Here is a 4,983-nt window from a genome sequence, read left to right on the forward strand (position 1 = left end):
CTGGATTACCAGCCAAGGTGCCTGAACCACTGAGCCATGGCCCAGGCCTTTCTTTTTTATTCTGTTTAAAGAATGCAAATTCAACAAAATGTATTACTATCATGTGCTCTGCAATTCTTTAAATAATTTGATTAATTATTCATACATTACAAGCTCATAGAGTGTCACTTTGTGCCACTCTGCAAGCTTGTATATCTGCAATTTTTGTAACATTTTTGAAAAATCTTGAATGTGTGAGCACTACTGATTTTTGAAGGCATTTGTATAATCGGACTCAGGTCTTACTGGGTTAATCTGTGATAAATCTGACAAAGAAATAATCAATTAATTAAATATATAGTATAGTTTGGATAAAAGCATCCAACAGCAGCACTACTACTACTATACTCCTTACTGCTGCTGCTGCTGCTGCAGTTCCCAGGTGTCCAGTTGTGTACAGTTGTGTTATGCAGATAAATGTTCACATGTTATTATTTAGATTTGTTGTTCCTTGATCATAATGCTAAGAATGTTATACTTGGTAAGCAAGCATGTTGTCTTTGAAAGCATTACATTGTTTTGTTTGTACACTACTTATGTTATTTTCGTCTGTTGGGCTGGGTTCGTGCACGTGCAATTTACTCAGATTTTGCACTTGCAAGTCTGGATGTCTGGACGTCTGCTAAATGTCCAAATTGTAAAATGTTTACCGCTTCAATAAGGATGTATTTTATGTGCAAATGCTGTGATTGTCTGTATTGAATGATACAACTTTGGTGCTATAATCATGTCCTGTAATCATGCATGCATTTAGCCCCATATGGTACCTCAGTCCCTACGCTCATACTGTAGCTCCGAGATGTTGCATTCCACCGCCTTTCAGAACCCTTTTCTGCACATCGTATCCAAAAAGTAAAGGTCGGATAAAGAGCTTAACTATTTTGACTTTATTAACAGTCAACAAGAAAATCCAAGTCACTTATTTATGTTTTGCATGGCTAAATAGTTGCAGCCGGAGAGGCAGCATTAGCACCTCCCCTGGTCGAATGTTGAGTGAACTGAAGTTCACTGAAGTCATTTGAAAAATCAAAATTTTACTTTACTTTTTGAATACGATATGCAGAAAAGGGTAAGAAATGTTCCTAGTGGAAACCATGCACCGGAAACGTGGTGGAAGGCTATAAGACGGTGGGACCTCATCTCGGAGCTGCGACATTCTAAATCCTACACGGGTTGTGCTTATAAACGCCCAGCTTCTGTGGCCAACGCGGAAGTGCCTCTTGGCCTCTCGCCTCCAACAACTGCGGACTAGACCTAAATATATTACTCTATGGACTAGACCGTGACGGAGGCCCGCCGTCTCAAGCGAACTTGAGCCACGTCACGTGCTCAATGATCAATGATCTGGTCAGGAGCAAACAAGGGAGATCTGGGAAAGCTGCAGCGGGTTCAAAACAGAGCAGCTCGGCTTGCCCTGAGATGTACAATGAGATGTAATGTTAGAAAAATGCATGTCAAGCTCTCCTGGACGACAGTCCAAGAGAGGCTGACAATATCACTCCTTGTTTTCTTGAGACATATTAATGAAATGAAACATCCTACCTGTTTATACAATCAACTTACACATAGTTCTAAATTACATCAATATGAGACTAGACATGCCACAAGAGGGTGCTATCAAGTCCCTAAAGCCAGAACAGGGTCTATGCAGCACACAGTACTGTATAGAGCCATGGCTGAGTGGAACAAACTGCCAGCTATGATCACAAGAGAAAAAACTAAATCAAGTTTCAAGAGACATTATTGAAGAGGCATCTTGAAACCCAAAGACTGTAGGGCGCAGTCATGATCATGATTAGGATAATATTTTCAATTTTTATCTCTACTTTTGTTTTCTATCCCAGGAGAATGGAAGGCTAATATGTAACTGAGGCAGATATAATGATGTGCTTTTTTTTTTTTTCAAGAAAATGGGGAATCAGAAGGTGGATGAGGAAATTGTTGATCAAATATTTTTTTATTTTATTTTATATTATTTTATTTATATATCATTGTCCTGTAATGTCCTGTTTATGTTATGTGTGGACCCCAGGAAGATTAGCTACTGCTATGCACCAGCTAATGGGGATCCTAATAAAACTCTAAAACTCTAAAACGTGAGACACCACCGAGCGAGCTAAAGCGATCGAGTTGCCGTGTCGAACATTGCAAGGTTCGCTTACCCGACTCAGGGCCGTTCGAGTTGCGACCCGATAGGCAGAGAATAGTAAATAATGTTCTGGCAAGAGCCACTCAAAGTGGCTATACTGGCCAATCGCAGCCCGTCCTTGCACCATCCATGCAGCTTTCGAAGGACGCCTCAGAGCTGTACAGTATGAGCGTAGGGACTGAGGTACCATATGGGGATAGCATGTATTCATATCTTCCCGTCTGGACTATTGCAACGGTCTCTACAGCTACACCACTCCTGACTTCAATTTAGTTCAAAACACGGCAGCTATATAATCCTCACTAATACCAACCGCAGGGCACACATAACTCCAGTATTAGTCGCATTGCGCTGGCTAGTACCATTTCAGGCCAGAATTGATTTTGAAATACTTTGAACTACTTTGAACTACTTACGGGCTGGCCCCGTTGCATATTATTGACCTACTGCCCCTAAGACCAATATATGAGACCTCTTAGGTCAATGTAAGTATATTCATTTGACAGGAGAAAACGGCATAGACATACAATGTATTGTCCCCTAATGCCTTATGGATTATGCTTAATTTAAAGCATCAATGTGACTTAAAGCACATTTCCTGTGCTTTACTGTTCTCATCTGAAGATCTCACATGCTAATAAATGCATACAGTAAAGCTTTGAGAAGTCTTTTTTATTGTTATGTTGATGAGTTAACAGTAAATGTACGCTATTCTGTGGTCAACTAGTAGACAACACTTTTAATGTATCACTAGGCCCCCCACCTCAGTCTACCACTAGATGGAAGTATAACTCAACTTCAGTCAGTTGTTCAATTTACAATTTACAATTTAGGCATTTAGCAGACGCTCTTAATCCAGAGCGATTTACATTAAGTAATAACAAAAGCATGGCGTACATCACATATATAAGAAGTAGTTATCATGAATCATGCGTAAACTAAGAACATAACAATGGAGTATCTATGTTAACTATACATACTATACTATATAATATATTATACATGTGTACTATAAAGTGCTATGACTGCATAAAGTGCAATTCTAGAGCTGTCTACGTAACAAGCTATAAGTCTGTTTAAAATACTATCTAAGTCTACATAATGTGCTATCTAAGGGGCTAGGCTAGGGCAAGTGCTACGGGCCATGGTGGAGTCTGAAGAGGTGGGTTTTCAGACTACGGCGGAAGATTGGGAGTGAGGCTGCAGTTCTGACTGTGATGGGAAGTGCATTCCATAGTTTTGGAGCCAGAAGGGAGAAGAGTTTGGGACGTGTGGAGCGTTGTCCCGGCGTTTTTAGTGAAGGTACCTCCAGCTTCCCTGCGTTGGCTGATCTGAGTGCGCGGGAGGGTTTGTAGGGTACGATCATACTTGTGAGATATGGGGGGGCCATGCCTTTGGTTGCTTTGAATGCCAGCATCAGAGTTTTGTATTCTGTGCGGGCAGCGACCGGGAGCCAATGGAGGGAGCGGAGAAGGGGGGTGACGTGTGAGAATTTTGGCTGGTTGAAGACCAAGCGGGCTGCGGCATTTTGGATCAGTTGGAGGGGCTTAAAGGGGCATTCCACTCATTTTCAACATTTTACTATGTCATTAATATACCTTAGAGCTGTTGTGTGGAAATAATAACAAAGTCCCCCCCATTCTGTGTTTCCTAGAACTAGAGGTCTGAAAAAAATCATTAACATGGTGAAACACATCTTGATGACATCATCAAGATGTGTTTCACCATGTTAATGATTCTTTTCATAATTACAGTTCTAGGAAACACAGAATGGGGGGGCTTTTTTATTATTTCCACACAACAGCTCTAAGGTATATTAATGACATAGTAAAATGTTGAAAATTAGTGGAATGCCCCTTTAAGTGCACATGCCGGTAGGCCAGTAAGGAGGGAGTTACAATAGTCAAGTTTTGACAAGACTGTTGTCTGGATTAGGAGCTGGGCTGACTCCTGGGTGAGGAACGGTCTAATTCGCCGTATGTTGTAGAGTGTAAACCTACAGGATCTAGTGACAGCTGTGATGTGTGTGTTGTTCGTCAGTTTACATCAGTTTTAGGCCTTCACCCCGAGATGATTTGCATTTAGATACATGCTTTATTTCACTTTACTTACATCTTGTTAAATTGTGCAGATTAGGCTACTATAGGCTAAAAGTCAAAGTAATGATTCCATGAAGCCTAAGATTAAGAAACAATAGAATGGTAGCTTTTCTTCTTTCATTTTCCCAATGTGAAAATTGAAACGTGATTTAAAGTTGAGGCTTGCGTATAATGATGTTGCGAAAACCATTATCAGTTTTATTAAATGTAGGCTACTGTCTAACGCCTGACATGTTTTTTAGATATCATATTCGTATAATAATATTGTCATATGTATAAGCTTGATTTGAATGATTATTATTGATTATTATGTATTATTTACTATGAAAATGTACATTTCCCGTCAGTCAGTCAGTCCGTCCGTCCGTCATCCCACGCCTCATCCCACGACCTGATGTCATCAATATTAAGCCCATATATGGAGATCCCTGATGTCATCAATATTGGCCAGCAACTCTAAATCTGACCTCAAACCCTTAGATCTCCATATATGGAGCTGACCTGTTCTGACATTCCATATGTTGATCCTTCCCCTTGTCCATCCTTCCTCTTCGATGTCTGCATGCCTTTTGACTGATTAATACCTGTCCATTCAAACTCTAGATGGGCCCGTCCCAAAGTTATTAGTGCAGCCGTGCCCGGCAGCCAGAAGGCCCGGCCCTATGTACACTCAAGAGTAAGACACTGCCCCCACTG

General features: G+C 40.8%; 1 long non-coding RNA gene across 1 annotated transcript; it reads left to right on the forward strand.

The window, feature by feature from the left end:
* The first annotated feature begins 1,310 nt into the window (after positions 1-1,310).
* Positions 1,311-2,843, forward strand: LOC306913088. The gene is made up of 2 exons (XR_013788477.1): positions 1,311-1,364; positions 2,141-2,843. It is a non-coding gene; the product is annotated as an uncharacterized lncRNA (long non-coding RNA).
* The last annotated feature ends 2,140 nt before the right edge of the window (positions 2,844-4,983 follow it).

The sequence above is a fragment of the Electrona antarctica genome (genome assembly GCF_951216825.1).
Source record: "Electrona antarctica genome assembly, chromosome: 20".
Lineage (NCBI taxonomy): Eukaryota > Metazoa > Chordata > Actinopteri > Myctophiformes > Myctophidae > Electrona > Electrona antarctica.